A 22,257-nucleotide genomic window follows, 5' to 3' on the forward strand; every position below is an offset into this window, starting at 1 on the left:
CCACTAAGGGATATTGCTGGTGGGACAAATATGAACTTAAGGAGGACACTGGCATTCAAGCCCAAATAGCTGCATTGACTAAAAGATTAGAGGTCATGGAGATTGAAAATGTGAAGGCCGTGAAAATAGTAGAGACATGCTTTATATGTGCTGATTCAAACCACAAGACCCAAGATTGCTCGATTATGCTAATATTTCAGGAGAGTGGCTCTGAACAGATGCAATCAACGAACTGGTTAAATAGAGCACAAAATCAGCCTTTCTCCAATACATATAATCCGGGGTGGAGGAATCATCCAAATTTCTCATGGAGGAATGATCAACTTGGCAGGTCTCCACCACCTTCTCAGCAGCCATTTCATCAGGCTGCTCCTCAGCACCAGTATTAGCTATATCAGAGTTCTCAGAGCTATCCTTTTGTAGCACCTCCAGGATTTCAGCCTCATATAGCTGCACAGAGTTCTCAGCCTCAATCATCTGCGAAGAAGTCTCTAGATGACAGTATGACACAGATGACCAATACACTTCAGCAATTCATGCAGATTCAGGCCACCACAAACAATCAGAACACTCGGGCCATAAATGACTTGCGGGGCACCATCAATAAGATGAGCATGACATTGAGTACTCTAGAGAAAGAGAAATTTCCAGAACAACCTCGGCCTAATCCTCAAGTATATCGACAACAGTAACAACAAGTGCATAATGTTTCGGGGGAGGTTTTTGAGATAGCGAAGACTGTTCTTACTTTGAGAAGTGGAAAGGAAGTTCCCCAACCAGAGATTACTATGGACATACATGTAGTTGTTCCTACACCTGAAGATGCAGCAGAGACTGGTGAAGCTGAAAAAGAACAAGAGGTAGTGAGACCAAAGCTGAAGAAGCCTGTGAGAGCAGATGCTGAAACTAGTAGGGGTACCAACCTGTGGTTCCCTATCCTTAGAGATTGGCAGCTGGCCAAAAGAACAAATACCACACTGAGATTCAGGAGATTTTCTAGCAAGTAAAGATTAATATTCCACTCTTGGATGCCATACAACAAGTGTCTTCATATTCAAAACTTTTGAAGGAATTGTGCACAGTGAAGAGGAAGCTGAATGTAAAGAAGAAAACTTTCCTAACGGAGCAAGTCAGTGCATTGATATTGAGTGAGACTTATCAGAAGTTCGGAGATCCCGACTCTCCCAACATTTCCATTATGATCGGTGAGTCACGTATTGGGAGAGCTTTACTTGATTTGGGGAGTAGTGTGAACTTGCTACCATTCTCAGTGTATGAGCAGTTGGGATTGGGTGAGCTGAAAAAGACCTCCATCATGCTACAGTTGGCTGACAGATCAGTTAAGGAGCCAAGGGGTATTGAAAAGGATGTGCTGATCCAGGTGGACAAATTTTACTACCCAGTAGATTTTGTAATTCTTGATATACAGTATTCAGCCTCCACTATTTACCAAGCTCCTGTCATTCTTGGAAGACCATTTCTAGCTACGTCAATGCTTTGATTAATTGCAGAAGTGGAGTTTTGAAGCTTACTTTTGGAAACATGGCACTTGAGTTGAACGTTTTCAATGCTTGCAAGATGCCAGCACATTTTGATGACACAAGTGATTTGAATGCTGTGGAGAGTTTGACACCAACATAATTTATTTGCTCAACTTTTCCTTTCTCTGATGATGATTTTATTTTTCAGACACCTGAATTTTTACTTGATGAAAAAATTGACCATGTTGATGAAAATGTTTTTGAATTTTTGGACTGTTTTGCATATTCTTCTTTACCACTTGAAATACAATTTGCAGGCGCAAGATGGAAGCACAGTTTGAAACTCTACCACCACCAGACATACTTAAATCTTCAGTAGAAGAAGTTCTCCAGTTGGAACTGAAACCACTTCCTCAAGATTTAAAGTATGTGTTTCTTGGTCCTGAAGAAGGCACTTTTCCTGTGGTGATTTCCTCAAATTTAAATTAGAAGGATGAAGCATAGTTGATTGAAGTCTTAAAAAAGCATCGAGGCGCAATTGGTTGGACAATAGCCGGCATCAAATGTATTGATGCTGCTGTTTGTACCCACAGAATCCATCTTGAAGATGATGCTAGACTGGTTCGTGATGCTCAATGTAGACTCAATCCTACCATGAAGGAAATTGTCAAAGAGGAAGTGCTTAAACTGCTCGCAGTGGGTATCATTTACCCCATCTCAGACAGTAAGTGGGTAAGTCCAACTAAAGTGCTACCAAAAAAATCTGGTTTAACTATTGTAAAAAATGATAAAAATGAGTTGATTCCAATTAGAATGGTTACTAGTTGGAGAATGTGCATTGATTATAGAAAACTTAATTCAGCTAGAAGGAATGATCATTTTCCTTTACCATTTTTGGATCACATTTTAGAAAGAGTGGCTAGAGAAGCATTTTATTGCTTCTTGGATGGATACTCTGGTTATTATCAAATTGTTGTCGCCTGAGGATCAGGAGAAAACTACTTTCACCTGTTCTTTAGGCACCTTTGTTTTTACCAGAATGCCTTTTGGTTTGTGTAATGCTCCAGCTACTTTTCAGAGATGCATGATGAATATTTTTTCTGACATGATTGATGATATTTGTGAAATATTCATGGATGACTTCTCTATTTTTGGGAAATCTGTTGATAGTTGTTTGCATAATTTGATACGTATTCTCCAGAGATGTGAGGAAAAAAATCTTTTACTTAATTGGGAGAAATGCCAATTTATGGTTACTCAGGACATTGTCTTTGGACATATTGTTTCTTCTGAAGGTATAAAGGTCGACAAGACAAAAATTGAATTAATATCTAAACTTCATATCCCTAGGAGGGTTAAGGATATTCGTTCTTTTCTTGGTCATACTGGCTTTTATAGGCAGTTTATTCAATGGTTTAGTTCTATTGCAAAACCTTTGTGCACTTTTTTACAAAATGATATTGAATTTGTTTAGACTGATGAGTGCCAAAAAGTTTTTGATATCCTTAAAAAATCGCTTACCATTGCCCCTATTATGCTATCCCCGCAGTGGGACCTTCCTTTTGAAATCATGACAGATGCAAGTGATTATGCCTTAGGAGCTGTTTTGGGGCAGCGTGTGGATAATAGACCTTTTGTGATTTATTATGCCAGTAGAACCTTGAATGATGCCCAGAAAAATTATATCACTACTGAAAAAGAATTGCTTGTAGTGGTTTTTACACTTGATAAATTTTGGACTTACATTCTTGGTTCTCCTGTTATTATTTTCATTAACCACTCTGCTCTTAAGTATTTGTTGGCTAAGAAAGATGTAAAACCATACTTGATTCGCTATATTCTACTACTTCAAGAGTTCAACATCAACATTAAGGACAAGAAAGGAGTTGAAAACGTGGTAGCTGACCACCTCTCTAGATTGCCATCATCCTCCTCTTCAAATGTCAGCCTTCCTTTTGATGATAGTTTTCCGGATGAGCAGCTGTTTGTGATTAATAGAGCTCCCTGGTATGCTGACATAGTCAATTATTTGGTGACTGAGCGAATGCTTTCTGAATGGTCCACCCAAGATAAGCGTCGATTTCTCTCTGAGGTACGACACTTTTACTTTGATGATCCATATCTTTTCAAATATTGTTCGGACCAATTGATTCAAAGATGCATTCCTGATGATGAGTTTTCTTCTGTGTTGATATTTTGTCATATGGGTGCATGTTGTGGTCATTTTTCAGCAAAAAAAACAGTCACTAAAATTTTGCAAAGCGGTTTTTACTGGCCTTCCATGTTTAAAGATGCTTATAATTTTTGTAAGGCTTGTGAGCCTTGTCAAAAATTGGGATCCATTAGCAAAAGAGACATGATGCCTCTTTCCCCTATTCTTACCTTAGAATTTTTTTATTGTTGGGGAATAGATTTCATGGGACATTTTCCAGTTTCCTTTGGAAACACATATTTTATTAGCCGTGGATTATGTTTCAAAATGGGTGGAGGCCGTCGCTTGCAAAACAAATGACCATTGTGTTGTCCTAAAATTTTTGCAATCTCTGTTTACTCGCTTTGGCATGCCTAAAGTTATCATTAGTGATGGGGTTCTCATTTTTGCAACAAACCATTTTCTACACTTATAAAGAAATATGGTATCACACATCGAGTTTCTATCCCTTATCACCCTCAAACAAATGGGCAAGCAGAATTGACAAACAGAGAGATCAAAATCATTTTAGAGAAAACTATCAATCCTAATAGGAAAGATTGGTCAGTTAAGCTTCTTGATACTTTGTGGGTTATAGGACATCTTTTAAAACAAATCTAGGGATATCTCCTTATAGATTAGTTTATGGCAAAACTTGTCATTCACCTGTTGATATTCAGCATCGAGCTCTTTGGGTTATAAAACATGTTAACATGTTACTTGATGAAGTTTCAGGGTTGAGAAAATTACAAATCAATGAATTGGATGAAGCTCGTCAGGATGCTTATGACAACGCTCAACTGGCGAAGGAACGCATGAAAATTCTACATGATTAGAAAATTCATCCAAAGCATTTTACACTTGGCCAGGAAGTTCTTTTTTATAACTCTCGCTTACATATTTTTCCTGGTAAATTGAAATCCCGATGGAGTGGGCCGTATATTGTAAAGAAGGTTCATCCTCACTGCGTGGTAGACATTGTCGATTCGAAGAATGGCAATTGCTTCACTGTCAACGGACAACGTCTAAAGTCATTTCTGAAGGTCTTTGATCCACATGAAGAGATCTTGCTTGTGCAAGATTTCAGGGAAGTGTTTTGATTTTTTCCCTCTTTACAGTTTTCTTTACTTGCATTTTGTTTATTTTTATTTGTTGTTTTGCTTTGATTTTATATTTCATGTTGATCTTTTGTTTTGCTTGCTTAATTCTGTGCACTTTGTTTTCTTTCGTTCGATTCATTGAAGACCATGTCTCTTACTAGTTGGGGGTAGAGTGTGTGCACAGATTTAAAAAAAAAAAAAATTAATATGATGTGCATTGATACATATATGATTGACACACACTCCATTTCTGGTATTTTGTGAAATTTGAGCATCTTGGTGGAGTAGTTGAGCGGAATCATTTTATGAATATTTATTTTCAAGCTTAAGCATAGAGCATGATTTTTGATGCCTCATATTTTGAAGGACATGTTCACATGCTTACACTTATAGTATTCATTATTTATTGTTCACTGATTTAATACAGGAGAAGTAAATTGCAAGACCACTGAGCCATACTTAAAAAAAAAAAAAAAATGAAGAGAATAAAAAGAGAAAAGAAAAAAAAAAAGATTTGAAAAGAATAGAAAAAAGAGGGATAAAAGCGACTTAGTGAACTTTCCAAAGTAAAAGGGCTAGAAACAGTTACCCAAGACTTTGGGGGTTGAGTATTCAACCTTTAAAAACAGAGCTGGTGTGAAAACCGCTAGTCCCTTGGGCTTTAAGGTAGTTAGAATCAGTAATGATTAATCTTAAGGTTGAAAAATCCTATGACAAATCATGACTAGTAATGAGGAACACACAACTAGTTTCAAAAACTTGACTCACTAAAAAATGAGCAGCACAAAGGTTATCCCAAGTGCAGGAGGATGTCGCGTAATAATTTGGAATAAATTCCTAGATTGTCTCCTCAGGGAAAGTTACTTAAAATCAAACTCGTTTAAAATTGTGAAAATATTCACAAAGAGAAAATAAAAATAATAGTATGTGCAATGAATGGAAGAGTGCAACAAGAATGAAAAGGGCACTAGTCATGGACTAGATTCATATTTTTAGATTTTTGAATGTCGAAATGAAATGTAAAAGACTAATAAATTGAAATTAACAATCAATAAATCAACTAAAATGAACAATCTTAATTAATCTGAAAATTAAACAATAAAATTGAAATTATTTAAGTCCTAATTAAACTTTAATCAATCTAATATGCAATGGAATTAAGAGATTCATAAAACTAATCTAAGAATTAAACTAGATTAGAAAGTAATTGACAAAATACGAATTGAGAATTGAAAAGCCTCGAAATCAAGATTCTAGAGTTCATCCTTATATTTAAATCACAAATTCTCAAAATCAATCCATAGCAATTGTAATCACTGTTAAATGAAAGCTTAAAGAAGCGAGAAAAACAAATAACATGAAATAAATAAACAGTAAATAAAATGCACAAAAGTCTAAGCCAAATATCTCAAAAATATTTCATAAACTTTAAACTGAAATTAAATAAAAAGTAGGGAATGAAAAGAGCAAGCCAAATGAATGGAGATGGAGGTGGTAGGCAATGGATGCAGCGGCAGATGAACCCTCGAGGAGTTCTTCAACTGTGCGACGCTCCTATCTTCTTTTGCATCCGTCTGAAAAAGAAATTAATCCCCTTGTGCTTGCGTGCAAAATCCCAAAGACCAGCCCTCCTTTTCGTTCGCCTAGCCAATCCCTTTCTAGCTCCATGAAGACCAAGTCAAACCAAAAGAACTACTAGCATGTGTCTCCCACGTCCAACTCCATGAAGACCAAGTCAAACCAAAACTCCAATTGTATCGTCAGTCCGTGTGAAAGCCCATAGAAGAATGAAATCCCATTTGTGCCTAGCCGTTTGTGTATGCCTTTTTTTCTCTTTTACTCAGCAGCTCTTATATTTAAATAAAATCTTTATTTAAATGAGAGAGTACATTTGACTTTTCTTTTCTTTTTTTTTTTTGCCTAAAAAAAATAAAATAAAATTAGAAAAGAAATGAAATGAAATAAAAATAAATAAATAAATAAATAAAAAGAATTGAAAATGAAAAATATGTTGTGTATGTGACAGAATATTATCCAATTAAATCACAAGTTATAAAAATTAAGCATTAACTATGCTATAAAGAAATTTAAATCACAACTCAAATTTATTCATCTTAACTATTTTTCCATCTAAAACCAATAATAATGTAATAAAATAAATAAAATATATTGGTTCTAAATGTATAAAATATGCAATAACTCAACTCAATCACACCCCCCAACTAGCATTTTGCTAATCCTTGAGCAAAATAGTGAAAATTAATTGAGATGAATATTGCATTAAGATCGAAATTCAAACAGAAACAATCAAACACAATTCTGAATTCTCACAAAAGTGACACGTTACAACTCAACCCCCAATAACTATACCCTCCAAGACTATCTCAATAATCTTTCACATAAAATTGAGGCAAATGTCCCAGAACACACAACTAGTTTAGCTCTACACACACATTTGAGTTATGGGACGTTTGCCTCAATTCTATGTGAAAGATTGTTGATATAGTCTTGGTGGGTATACTTCTTGGGGTTGAGTAGTAACGTGTCACTTTTGTGAGAATTCAGAATTGTGTTTGATTGTTTCTGTTTGAATTTTGATCTTTATGCAATATTCATCTCAATTAATTTTCACTATTTTGCTCAAGAATTAGCAAAATACTAGTTGGGGAGTGTAATTAAGCTGAGTTATTGCATATTTTATACATTTAAAACCAATATATTTTATTTATTTCATTACATTATTATTGGTTTTAGATGGAAAAATAGTTAAGATGAATAAATCCGAGTTGTGATTTATATTTCTTTATAGCATAGTTAATGCTTAATTTTTATAACTTGTGATTTAATTGGATAATGTTCTGTCACATGCACAACATATTTTTCAATTTCTATTCTTTTTATTTTTTTTTATTTTATTTCATTTCATTTCATTTCTAATTTTATTTTATTTTTTTAGGCAAAAAAAAAAAAAATGCAAAGAAAAGTCAAATGAACTCTTTCATTTAAATGAAGATGTTATTTAAATATAAGAGTTGCTGAATAAAAGAGAAAAAAATGCATGCACAAACGGCTAGGCACAAATGAAATTTTATTCTTCTATGGGCTTTCACACAGACTGACGATGCAATTGGAGTTTTGGTTTGACTTGGTATTCATGGAGTTGGACGTGAGAGACACATGCTAGTAGTTCTTTTGGTTTGACTTGGTCTTGATGGAGTTGGAAAGGGATAGGTTGGGCGGACGAAAAGGAGAGCTGGTCTTTGGGTTTTTGCACGCAAGCACAAGGGAATTAATTTCTTTTCCAGACGAACGCAAAAGGAGATAGGAGCGCCGCACAGTTGAAGAACTCCTCGAGGGTTCATCTGCCACTGACTCCATTGCCTTCCACCTCCATCTCTATTCATTTGGCATGCTCTTTTTATTCCCCACTTTTTATTTAATTTCAGTTTAAAGTTTATGGAATATTTTTGATATATTTGGCTTAGACTTTTGGGCATTTTATTTACTATTTATTTACTTTGTGTTATTTATTTTTCTACCTTCTTTAAGCTTTCATTTAACAATGATTACAGTTGCTATGGATTGATTTTGAGAATTTGTGATTTGAATATAAGGATGAACTCTAGAATCTTGATTTTGAGACTTTTCAATTCTCAATTCGTATTTTGTCAATTACTTTTTAATCTAGTTTAATTCTTAGATTATTTTTATTAATCTCTTAGTTCCATTGCATATTAGATTGATTAAAGTTTAATTAAGACTTAAATAATTTCAATTTTATTGTTTAATTTTCAGAGTAATTAAGATTGTTCAGTTTAGTTGATTCTTTGATTGTTAATTTCAATTTGTTAGTCTTTTACATTTCATTTTGACATCGAAAAATCTAAAATATGAATCTAGTCCATGACTAGTGCCCTTTTCATTCTTGTTGCACTCTTCCATTCGTTGCACATACCATTATTTTTATTTTCTCTTTGTGAATATTTTCACCATTTTAAATGAGTTTGATTTTAAGTAACTTTTCCTGAGAAGACGATCTAGGAATTTATTCATAATTATTACGCGACATCCTCCTACACTTGGGATAGCCTTTGTGCTGCTAATTTTTGAGTGAGTCAAAGGTTTCTATTTGTTACTTTTGCAAAAGGGATGGTCATGTGAAAAAAATTGTTTCCAGTATAAGAAGTGGATTGCAAAGAAAGATGATTTTTCTATCTTTATTTCAATACCAAATGATGCAGAAAAATTTATTTATTTGGGGGATGGCAATAAAGTTAGTGTTGAGGCAATTGGAGTGTACAAATTAAAATTTGAGTATGGTTTTTATTTGGATTTGGATGGACTTTTTATGTGCCTTCATCTAGACGGAACTTAATTTTTGTTTCTTGTTTGGAAAAATCTGTTTATTCTTGTTCATTTAGAAATGAGAAATTTAGTTTTTTTCGAGATTCAAATGTTGTAGGTACTGGCTCTTTGATTGATAATCTTTATTTGTTGGACTTAGATTCCTCTCACTTAAAGACAAACAAAACCTTGCATGTAAATAGTTGTAGTATAAAGAGGAGATTAATAAATGAGAATACCTCTATATTGTGGCACAAACGGTTGTGACATATCTCAAAACAAAGAATTGAAAAGTTTGTGTCGATTGGAGTTCTTGGTCCTCTTAATTTTTCAGATTTTGAAATCTGTGTTGAATGTATAAAAGGAAAGAAAACAAATATAAGGAAAATAAGTGCTAACGGGAGTAGGCATCTTAGAGGTGAAACATACTAACATTTGTTGTCCATTCCCTACGGCATCTTGAAATGGTCATATTTATTTTATCACTTTTATATATGATTATTCTCGTTATGAGTATTTATATGCAGTAATATTACATACAGTCATAGAGTGTACAAGTGCTGCAAAATCGCTTTGAAAAAGAGTGTGATCCCCTATTAATTTTTTTTTCATGTAGGTCCTGTATTTACTCACTCTTTTCAAAGAGATTGTGTGCTTCATGACTACAAATATCATTTCTAATCTATATTTGATGCATGAAAAATCACAAGCACTTGATGTTTTTAAGGCTTATAAAGATGAAGTTGAAAATCAGCTTGATAAGAAGGTTAAGGCCGTTAGATTTGACTGTGGTGCTAAATACTATGGTGGATATGATGAATTAGGTGAACAACGTCCTGGGCATTTTGCGAGGTACTTAGAAGAATGTGGCACGTTCCTCAATACATCGCGCTAGGGACTCCACGATAAAACAGTGTAATTGAGAGATGAAAATGAAACCTAAAAGATATGGTAAGTAAGATATTTCATTCTTCTTTACTAGACTCATTATGGGAGAGACCTTAAAGACTGCATTTTACCTTCTTAATCAAGTACCTAGTAAAATAATAGCTAAAACCCCATAAGAGTTATGGACTGGAAAAGGGCCTAGTGTTAGGCATTTACATGTCTGGGGTTGTCTAGCAGAAGTTAGACCTTATAAGCCTAAGGAAATGAAACTGAACTCAAGAACAATTAGTTTCTCCTTTATTGGGTATTCTTAGAGATCGAGGGGTTTCAAGTTTTATTTCCCTTCAAGTAATACTATTATTGGGACGGGTAATGCCAAATTCAATTAGAATATTCAGGATAGTGGGAGTACACAACTCAGAGATATTGTATTTGAAGAGGAACAGATTGAAATACCTCTAACAAATACTGAGGGTGGTGAGATGGTCACATCTGTCATAGTACAATATGTGGGTGCAGATCATCAAACCATTTCTGAGTTGCCTCTAACTAATACAAAAGAACATGAAGAACCTCAACAAGAAGTGACATTAAGGAGATCAAATAGGGAGAGGAGATAGACAATTTCATATTATTACATTGTTTATCTCTAAGAGCATGAGTTTGATATAGGATGGGAAGATGATCCAATTTCTTACAATCAAGCCAAACAAAGTGCTAACTCCTAAAAATAGATGGGTGCAATGCTAGATAAGCTAAAGTCTATGAAGGAAAATCACGTTTGGATTTTTGAATTGCTTGACTCTAAAGACAATTTCAAAAGGTATAAAGCACGTCTAGTTGTAAAAAACTATACTCAAAAGGAAGACATTGACTATAAAGAGACTTTCTCTTAAGTTTCATCAAAAGACCCTTTTAGGATCATTTTGACACTTGTAGCTCATTATGATTTAGAGCTTCATCAGATGGATGTAAAGATCGATTTTCTCAATGATGAAATTGAGAAAACAAGCTATATGATACAACTAGAGGGCTTCAAGACTGATGAATCGAATCATTTGGTTTGCAAATTAAAGAAATCCATTTATGGTTTAAAGCAAGTATCTCGCCAATGGTATGAAAGTTTGATAAAGTAATTTTCTCTTTTAGTTTTAAGGAAAATAGTGTTGATCAATATATTTATCATAAGATCAATGGGAGAAAATTTATAATTTTGGTATTATATGTCAATGACATTCTACTAGCAACTAGTGACATAGGCTTGTTACATGAAACTTAAGAAATTTCTTTCAAAATACTTTGAAACGAAGATCTTGGTAAGGCATCTTTTGTGATAGGCATACAGATTCATCATGATAGATCATGTGGTACAATTGGCTTGTCACAAATGGCATATATAGAGAAAATACTTAGTAGGTTTGACATGCAAAATTGTGCATTTGAGGATGCACCCATTGTAAAAGGTGACAGGTTAAGTTTGCTCCATTGCCCAACAATATTGAAAAGAAATACATGAAGGATATCCCTTATGCATCAACTATAGGGAGCCTCATGTATGCTCAGGTTTGCACACACCCAAATATTATGTATGTAGTTGGAATGCTTGGTAGATATCTGAGTGATCCAGGCATGAATCACTAGAAGGCTGCTAAAAAGGAAATGTAGCACTTGTAAAGAATAAAAGACTATATGCTCACATATCGGAGGGCACAACATCTAGATATCATTGGATTCTCATACTCCAATTTTGCCGGTTGCCTCGATAGTAGGAGATCCATTTCAAGTTATGTTTTCATGTTGGCAGGAGGAGGTGTGTCATGGAAAAGGGTCAAACACACGCTTTCAACTTCTTATACCATAGAAGCAGAGTTTATTGCTTACTATGAGGCATCCAATCAAGCAATATGGTTGCAAAATTTTATTATCGGTCTGCAAGTCGTGGTATTGAGAATCCACTAAAGGTTTATTGTGATAATAAGGCCATTGAGTTATATTCTAAAAACAATAGGAGTTCATCAAAGTCTAAACATATTGACATAAAATTTCTTGTCGTGAAAGAAAAAGTTCAAAATCATCAAGTTTCAATTGAGTACATTAGTACAAATCTCATGGTTGCAGATCCGCTCACTTAGGGCTTACCACCTAATGTGTTTAAGGATTATGTGAGTGATTAGTCCTAGTGACATATTTTATTAGTGGGAGTTTGTCTGTTACGTACTTTATTTATTTGACACTTATTGTGATTGTGCTTTTGGTTTGTTGATGATTCTAAGGTTGCATTTCTTTCAATTTATGGAAATACATAAGGATTAAAAGAATGATGTAGGGACCAGTTGGAAATTGTCATGATAAATGATCACATTACATGAAAGTTCTATGCTATACATATGTATTTGATCTATGTTGTTGATGATATTGGTGTTTGTGACGATGGATGGGTCATGTTGCGGTCAATGTGACAATGACTGCAATGATCCTATACTAATATTACTCAATGAACCATATTGTTTCGAGGAGATATCCATAAAGTTTGGCAATTACAGTTTGAGCACATAAAGTCTACAATGTTTGATTTTTCCAGAAATCAATGTGGTCCAAGTGGGAGATTGTTAGCATTATTTAAATTAATGGACACATATAGATTATCAATCTTGCATTGTATAATTGTTAAATATAAGGTTTGTATAATGTTTGTAAGGCCCAATAAATGTGATCAATAAAGTGAAATAACCGGTCCATTAACACATCTCTAGAAGCCCATAATTTTGGTCAGGTCATGAGCATAAAGTGGTACGGGCCCAATTCATGTGTAGAGACTCATTAAGGACCCATGTAATTATATTGTTTTATGATGGACAAAATTGAAATTCGGGATATTATATATAGGTCATGGTCTCCACTCCAGATTCATCTTTTTCTCTATGCTTCACATCTCATTGTTGTGAGTTTTACTAGAGAGTGAATCTTGGACGTGAAAGATCATACCGTTGCGCTCTTCTCTTCAATGGCTACAAGTAATCTCTCTTTCTTATATTTCTACAAGGATTTGACAAGAGATCTTGGTGTTTCCAGATTTTATATAAGATCCAACATCACTTCCTATAAAACACTTTAAATTTGGAGTTTTCTATCTTATTTAATTAGTTACAACCTTGTTCTATTTCAACTGGGATTATAAAAAGAATTATATATATATATATATATATATATAAAATACCATGCATATAAAGAGTGTGAACAAAATAGGAGGCACCCTATAGTGTTTGGCCTAAGTGCATACTTTGAAACAATTGTAGTCTTTCTTTCCCTTTATATACATTTTGAAGTAAAAAAGAGTTTAATTTCTCATGCTTAATTACTTTCCGAACCTGATGCAGGTTAATTTGCCTTACCAAGGAGTTGTATGGATTGTGGAATTATAATTATACATGGAGTTGTATCATAGCCTTCCATCCACATGGTCAAATCTAGCTATACTAGATGATGATTCTTATTAGTTGGTACTTTAATCTATTGTTGTGTTGATATGATCTCATTATTCTTTGCTGTTTCAATTCATTTTCCTTTTCTATTTTGAATTGTTCTTCTTTTTACCCATTTTGAAGTTCATTTGCTTTTGAAATCTTATAATTAGATGATTGGTGGTTATTGCAAATGGTAGAACAAAGTGTAAAGGATGTGCTTCACATCACCAACTATATGAATGACTCGTAACATTGAAGAGGCGGCACTAGTTGCCCTAGGTAGACTCTGATGCTTAAGTCAGTAACACTATGTGAGAATAAATGTATATAAAGATGAAGATGATTCTGTTTGTTACCTCTCATAGACTATTTATAGAAGGACATGAACGTGGCGTGATGGTAATTGTAACTCATAATTCTCGGGTGTATATCCTTCATGATCCCTTACTAATCGAGGGGAGAGCTAACTCCTGTTTTATAGGGGTTATTTTCCTTAAGATAATAGCCTTTAACTATGGATCAATACTCTGATCTCATGGTAGTTATCTGCTGCGTAGTTACAGTTACAGACTCTTCAGATGTGGCCCTCTTGACCCTAGGCTAAAGTTTTGGGCTTGCTTCTTAGTCGTGGGCCTGCTTCTTAGTAGTGGGCCTGGACAGTTAGGAGGATCCAAATATCCCAAAGTATTATCGAGCTGGTCATTAGATAGACAAAGATTTTAGTGTGAGGACCAATGAGAAGAAATAAAATTTGATATATGGTTGACTATAAAGAGTGAGGAGATGACCTCCTTACTTGGATGTTACCGTAATAGTATCTAATTTGCGAGAAACCAAATAGATGATGAAAAAGATGAGAACAAGGGGAATTCTAATAAATCAATTAATGTTACTCACATGGTGCAAACAGAGGATTATCCCAATGAACCGACTACTCTAGGGATGAACAGAGGGTCAAGCATTGAACATTTCCAAAAAGATTTAGATGTGGGTTATTCCTCGGCTAAGGAAGAAGGTGAAATATTGTTGGTTATGGGCAAAGATAAAGCTTATGAATCAGAAGGAGACGCTCGTGTGGCTGCTGGAATAGAAAAGTTAAAGGATGACAAGACAGTGAGGAAGTCCCAACATGTTCATACTCAGTTTAAAAAACTGAATTTATGATTCATACAATTTTTTACTGGAATGTCTGAGGGCTGGGACGATCTAGGAAAATGTTGAAATTGTTGCTAAACAGGAATAATGTTTCTTTTATGGCGATTGCTGAACCATTTGTTAGAAAACAACATATGGTGATCTTGGGAATTTTTTGAATTTTCATTTTTTCAAGTTGAATGAGGATGAAGGTGGTAAATTATGGATATTTTAGAAGGAGCAAGATGGTTTTGAGGTACTGTTTTGCAGCCCCCAATCCGTTTCTGGTTGGTATGTCTTGGCTAACCAACGTATTCTTGTTACTTTTGTTTATGCTAAATGTATTTATGTTGAAAGAAGAGAGCTTTGGAAAGAATTGGAAGAGAGGCATATGACTGATCATCCTTGGGTGGTCATGGGTGATTTTAATGCTATTTGCTCAGATTCGGAAAGGATTGGTGGCAACCCACGACCTTTTATTTCTATGACCGAATTTAATGAGTGTCTAGACCGTTGTGGATTACTTGAAACCACTAGTAGTGGTCATTCCATGTCATGGCGTAATGGACATGTAGGAGCATCGAGAAGTTGGGCTAAATTAGATAGAGTGGTTAGCAATAATTCTTTTTCCATTCACTTTACGATGGCGAAGGTTGAGTTTTTTAATAGAAAATCGTCTGATCATTGCCCTATGTTATTATATCTGGAGACACCTTTTTCTTCTTATGGACAGGCCCCTTTTCGGTTCATGAATATGTGGTGTTCGCATGATAATTTTTTGTCTTGTGTGAAGGAGGCTTGGAACCAACCAGATTCAGCTCATGGCCTATTGAAACTTGCTATTTGACAGAAACGCACTAAGTTAGACTTGAGGGGTTAGAATAAAAATGTTTTTGGCAGAGTACAAGAGAACATTCGAGTACTGGAGGAAAGATTTGAATATCTAGATAATAATTTGCAAACTAGGTATTCAAAAGAGGCTGAAGATGATTATCTGGCTATGAAAATTGAACTTAGAGATTGGGAAGAAAGAGAAGCTATACAGCTGGGTCAAATTGCTAAGAAAAAATGGATGATAGAAGGTGACCAAAATACTAAATTTTTCCAATCTGTTATTAATCAGAGATGGAAGAGGAGTCACATCTCTAAGATGGTGCTCTCGGATGGTCGAGTTCTGAATAATGCTGAAGAAATCCATGAGGCAGCTTTAGATTTCTACAAGGTTTTCTAACAGAGCCGAATGATGTAGAGAGATGGGATCTATCAGATACTCTCGATAGAGTTATTTCGGAGGAGGATAATGTGTTGCTATACAATGAGCCATCAGAAGAAGAAATCAGAGACGCCATTTTTTCTTTTCCGAAACAAAGCAGCTTGGGTCCTGATGACTTTAGTTTGGATTTTTTTAGGACTTGCTGGGATATTGTCTAGGAAGATGTGGTGGAGGTAGCTAGAGATTTTTTCAGTGGTTCGACACTTCCCAGGTTCTATTCTTCATCTTTTATTGTATTAATCCCAAAGGTGTCTAATTCCTCGAGTTTTAATAAATTTAGACCCATTAGTTTGTGCTTAGTGGCTTATAAGATTTTTTACAAAATTATTGTAAGTCGGTTGACTCGAGTTATTCATAATTTGGTCTCTCATGAACAAGGTGACTTTTGTTCTAGGATGAAGTATTTTTGAAAATATTTCGCTTGCACAGGAAATGGTCCAGTCTCTGAATAAAAAAACTGTGGAAGGAAATGTGATGTTGAAAATCAACATGGCCATAGCATATGATAAAGTTGATTGGGGCTTTCTTTTGGAGGTGTTGCAAGCCTTCGGCTTCTCTAATAATTTTTGTAAGCTCATTGAAGTTTGTGTGAAGTCCCCGTGGTTTTTAGTGATGATGAATGAGACATATAAAGGCTATTTCCAAGCATCTTGAGGATTAAGGCAGGGGGATCCGCTATCACTTCATTTGTTTATTGTGATGGAGGAAGTCCTCACTAGACTTCTTAAGAAGAATTTTGCCACAAGTTGGATTGGGACTTTTTCACACCCTGTTGGGACTCCTCTAGTTTCGCATTTATTATATGCTGATGATCTGTTGATTTTTGCTAATAGAAGGAAAAAATCCATTAAATCCCTGGTGGACACTCAGGCTACCTATGAAAAATGGTCGGGTAGAGAATTAGTAAAAAGAATTCAGCCCTTTTCATGTCTACTCTGATCAATAATCCACGTAAGCATGGTTTGTTAAGGATTACAGGGTTCAAGGAAGGTTCATTTCTGATGACGTACTTGGGTGCACCTTTGTTTCTGGGAAGGTTGACGTATCGTATAATGGAACCTTTGGTTGAAAAAATTTGAAAAGAAGCTGCAGGATGGAAGTTCAAACTATTCTCGCAAGGCGGTTGTTTAATATTATTGAGACATGTCCTATCTAGCATGCCCATTGACTTATTATCGGTATTGAACATTCAGATGATGACTATATCTCGTATTAATTCCATAATGGCAAATTTTCTTTGGGGTGAAGTTGATGGAAAGAGGAAGGTGAACTGGCGATCTTGGCTGAAGGTTTGTAAACCCACTAAAGAGGGGGGTTTGGGTCTGAGATATCTTAAAGTAATTCAACGATCCTTGCATATGAAATTTGTTTTTCGGCTTCTAACTACAAATAGTTTATGGGTGGAATTTTTTAAAGCTAAATATGTGAGAAATGACCAAGTTATGAGGCATGTTGGAAGACCACAAGGTTCTAGATTTTGGAAGTCCATCATCTCTAATTTACCGGAGGTCACGGATAATATAAGAGTTATTGTGCGAGGGACAATTCCTCCTTTTGGTATGATCGATGGTTGGCCTCAGGCCCTTTATCTGTACGAGTTGCAATTTTTCAAAATATTAATCTGTGTATCAGAGATTGCTGAGATAATAATTTTTAGAATGTTGATCGGTTAAAAGAGCTTGTGGGAGAGATGGCTACAATAGAAATTATTCAGCCTAGGTTATGCATTCGGGAAGGGTCGGATATATGGGTTTGGAAACCAACTATAGATGGAAAATTTTCAACAACCACAACTTGGGAGATAATTCGGAACAAGGGTGATTTGTTACCTTGCATGATTGGTTATGGAATGGTATATTACCGAAGAAGGTGTCTCTTTGTATATGGAAAGCTTGGTTTAACGGGCTTAGTGTGGATGTAAGAGTGCAAAAGAAAGGAGTGTCTTTGGCTTCGGCTTGTGATTGTCTTAGCCAAAAAATTTAAGAAACTATTGACCATGTATTATATTCAGGAATTAGCTGAGGAGGTATGGACTCGAGCTAGTGCTATTCTGGGAGTTCCTTGTATGCGGCAGAGATCATTGAAAGCTCGACTCTAAGCATGGGTAATTTGTGCAAAAAAGGCAACGCCAAAAGGCTTTTTCATTGGTGTTATTCCTTGCCTAATTGTTTGGAGTCTCTGGAGAAGACGTTGTAAGGCAAGAATGGAAGGGGTAAAAGATAGTGCCGAACAAGTTTGGTGGACGATGAGATTTTGGATCAAAGCGCTTGCAGATAGAATCAATTATTCTCAGCCTCTATCTCTACAAGACCTTCTGTTATTGGATGAGTTTCAGCTGGATAGGCTGGCCATGTTAGCAAGAAAACAAAAATTAGTAGTTTGGTTGAAGCCTCTGAGGGGTTGGATCAAATTGAATTGCGATGGTAGATGTCGTGGAAATCCCAAAAGTTCAGGGCGGTGGTGGCATCATAAGAGATGATAAGAACTGAAGTCTCTTTCGGAGGGAGTGAAGTTGTGTAAAAGGTTGTGCTATGTTGATATCATCATTGAAAGTGACTCTAAAGTTGTAGTGGAGTGGTTCCGGTTAAGGAGAAGTTCTCTGTGGTACTTATGGGACTTTTGGGATGAGTTAATCTCATAGATGGAGGGGCTTAATGTTAGAGTGATCCATCAATTTCGGGAAGCAAATCAAGTTGCAGGTTTTCTGGCTAAGCAAGGAGAATTGGGAAGAAATATTATTTATGAGGCGAGCCAACAAATTCCTCCGTTTTTAAAAGATATTGTTCGGGTAGATAAGTTGGGTCTTTCCGCCATTCGTTTATAATCTTTTAGGCCTGTTTAGCATTTTTTTTTTTATCTACTTAGGCCTATTAGGTTTACCTGTGTTGCGTCTGATAGGCTTGTTTAGACTTTTTGGAATTTTATTTTTTTGTGTTTTGCTTTTGTTTGTTTGTATGTAAGAGGACTTTATTGTTCTTACCTGTAATCTCTCAGATGCTTGGCTTATAACTACGGTATTCCTTCGCTACAAATGAGGCCTTATCAATAAACTTGGGACGAGGCCATTGTTGGACATGTAGATATCGGCTCTTAAAAAAAAGAAAAAGAAAAAGAAAAAAGAAACCATATAGAAGAGGTTTGGATAACGAAAAGTCGTAGGTGTTCTCTTAATAGAATTTGAGTCATAGTCTAGACTCTAATCTCATTAAAAAATTCAGTAAATTCTTAGACATCTAATACTAATAGTTAAAGACAATCAATATTCAAATTGAAATTCAAAATCAAATTCGTAAACTAAAACATGTTAAACGAATGATCTAATTCACTACTCTGATTATCTCTTAGAACTTTATCATTTATCAACATATTCTAATAAAATTCATTTCTTTTTCCAAAAAATGAAAAATAATATCATATCAATCTAATTTTCTTAGTTATTTTTAGTAATTTGCGCCCACAGTTGAAGAATTATTTTTCAAAAAAAAAAAAAAAAAAAAGAATTATGGATTCACGAAAGATAGACTGTCATCTTAGGATAAAAATATATATAATGAAAGAAAGTCTTGGCTGAGTAAACAATAAGAGCCTTATAATAAGTTCTTTTTATTGTCTATGCAAAACATCACAATTGATTGGCTTATCAAATTATCCATATAGAGCTATCTGTTTTAGGTTAAGCAAGACGGTAAGTAATTCCTAAACTAGCAATAAAAGCAAGTGGTGGTGCGAAGAAGTATACCGATGTGCATTTTCTTAAGTAAAAAGGTGTAGTGGATGGTTTTTATAATTTCTCTTGATTCATCTTATCTTATTTCATCTAATTATTATAATTTTTTTAAATTTTAATATAAAATAGAATAAACAATTCAATTTTTTTAAATTTTAAAACAAAAATAATATTAAAAAATATATTATAATAATATTTTATTCAACTTTTATCTTTAATCTTATTTCAATTTTTTTATTTAATGATTAAAAAAATATTTCTTAATAATTTTGTGAATTTTTATTTTAAAAAAATATATATTTTAGAATATAAACAAAATGAATAAAAAAAATAAAAGCTTTTACTCTTATCGGAACCATCTCGTGCTGGTGAGCGTAGCAGGGGGACCTTTTGTAATGCGCAGTCGTTGTCAAAAAAAGACTACGCAGCATTCATGCCATTCTGCACTTAGTAGTTAGTACAGCTCTTAGTTGTCGATGATACGTTTGGGTAGACAAATAATAATAAAAAATAAATAAAAAATAATAATAAAATATTAAATAACAATTGAGTGATCACGCTACCCAAACAAAGTCATCCATAGCCTCCCAATTCCAAAAAGGAGGGCGCTACGAGGACCGACTTGCATTTCTGTGCATTTTTTTTTTAATATTTCTATGCATTTTTTTAATATTAAAAAAATTGCACAGAAATTAACCATCGGTACATTTTATTTGTTATTTTGCAATTTGCATTCGGTCATTGTTCACGAAAAAACACCCAAAAGCCTAGTTTTTTTTTTTTATTTTTTATTTCATTTTAAAATTTCTTTTGGATAATAAATGGAATGAAATAATTTTTATTTTATTAATATTATTGCTTTTAAAGATCTATTTAGATAGTAAGATAAAATAAAATGATTTTAAATAAAAATTTAAAATAAAATAAAATAAAATATCATTAAAATATTAATTTTTAATATTATATTCAGTTGCCGACATGCAAAACTGTTCAAAGTTCAAACCTCGCAAGTGATTCAGACCCTCGAACACTAACTTCACCGTAACAAATTCATCATTTGGAATTTTTGAAAACCAGTACTACAGATGTAGTGATTATTGAAGTCTCCAAAAGTTGATTCCCAAAATAGGGGCAATCGGTTTGAATAGGCAACAAGTTCGACCACGATCATGAAGGTAAAATTACTACTTGTTTAAAACCTTAAACTAAAGGAAGGGAAAAGAATAAGATGAGATTTGAATAGTGAGTTGAGATGAGAAAATTGAGATAAAAGTTGAATAAAATATTATTAGAATATTATTTTTTAATATTATTATTATTTTAAAATTTAAAAAAATTGAATTGTTTATTATATTTTGTATACAAATTTAAAAAATTATAATAATTAAATGAGATGAGATGAATTGATATCAACTCTGAATCCAAACGAGACCTTAATATTTGTACTATATCTTTAAAACTCATTCTCACGTGTGGATTAGATTCTCTTTAATAAATAAACCGATGTATAAAATATTTATTTAATTGAATGAAGTGTAGGTTAGAATATGAACTTAAGATTTTTATTTTAATATTATGTAAAATCATTACATATCCAAAAACTTATAACGAAGGTTCAAGTCAATCTCAATATGTAGCACTGGAGTCCAGCACCAAGTCCACACAAGAAGCACCAGAATATGTGCAAGGAGCCAAGTCAAACTCTATCATGTATAGATAGTTGCCTTTGACCATAGACTCATCATTTTCTCAAAGTTGTAGTCTGCTTATTCTTATCACTTGTAATTACTTATCAACCGTACACGGTTAGCTGTAAATATAAGTATCTCGACACGAACTATTATCCATGCCTTCCATTCAATACTATTTCCATTCTTAGTATTAGAGCGTTGCTAAAGGCTTTAAATAAAGGGATAGATCAGTTGAGACTGCACTGAAACATTCGGTCCAATCATTAAGCCAGCCATGATCTGAGTCCTCTTGGCTCTTGCTTTACGCTTTAATTGGCGTATAAAGTAACTGGATGTATCAATTGGTTTTCTTCATAGTTTCCTTACTAAAAAAGTCTTAGAAGGAACAACCTAAAAGCTTTATTGATACTAAATATCCTGAACATGTTTGCAGGCTGCATAAGGCCATATACTCGACCCATTATCCTGAACAACCCAAGGACATGATATACTCATCTATATGGATGATATCATTGTAAAGGGGTCATACAGTTCAAGCTAGCATTACCGGCTAGTTGAAGTCTATAGAAAGATTTCAATATGAGGGACCTGGGAAATTTAACATACTTTCATGGAGTGCATGTTCACGTAAATATACATTGTTTGCATCTTAACCAAGCTAAGTGCATATTTGATTTACATTTTTTTTTTTCTAAAGTGACTTCATTAGAGAAAAACATTAGTACAATAGTAGATTATATTACAGACCATCTCATGGATCATGCTTCTAATACCTAAGGGAGGGTCCTTCCCACTATGAAAAGCTAATAAACATGACGGTATTTCTATCAGAGGAATTTTTCCAAACTTATTGTTGGAATATGCCCATTGTGCTATTGAATGCGCACATCGATTTTGTGATCGATATATCTTGACTGCTCTCCATTCTTCTAGATCTTTTAACAAAAATCTGGTATCCTTTGCT

At 34.2% G+C, this 22,257-nt stretch overlaps 1 long non-coding RNA gene and 1 pseudogene across 1 annotated transcript; one reads left to right on the top strand and one right to left on the bottom strand.

The window, feature by feature from the left end:
* Nucleotides 1-1,198: 1,198 nt before the first annotated feature.
* On the top strand, nt 1,199-4,508 carry LOC121258656 (annotated as a pseudogene).
* Nucleotides 4,509-7,795: 3,287 nt separating this feature from the next.
* On the bottom strand, nt 7,796-22,257 carry LOC121258459. The gene is made up of 4 exons (XR_005939410.1): nt 21,973-22,257; nt 16,592-16,598; nt 8,792-8,796; nt 7,796-7,807 (listed from the first exon to the last, which is right to left on the bottom strand). It is a non-coding gene; the product is annotated as an uncharacterized LOC121258459 (long non-coding RNA).

Source organism: Juglans microcarpa x Juglans regia, chromosome 3S (assembly GCF_004785595.1).
Source record: "Juglans microcarpa x Juglans regia isolate MS1-56 chromosome 3S, Jm3101_v1.0, whole genome shotgun sequence".
Lineage (NCBI taxonomy): Eukaryota > Viridiplantae > Streptophyta > Magnoliopsida > Fagales > Juglandaceae > Juglans > Juglans microcarpa x Juglans regia.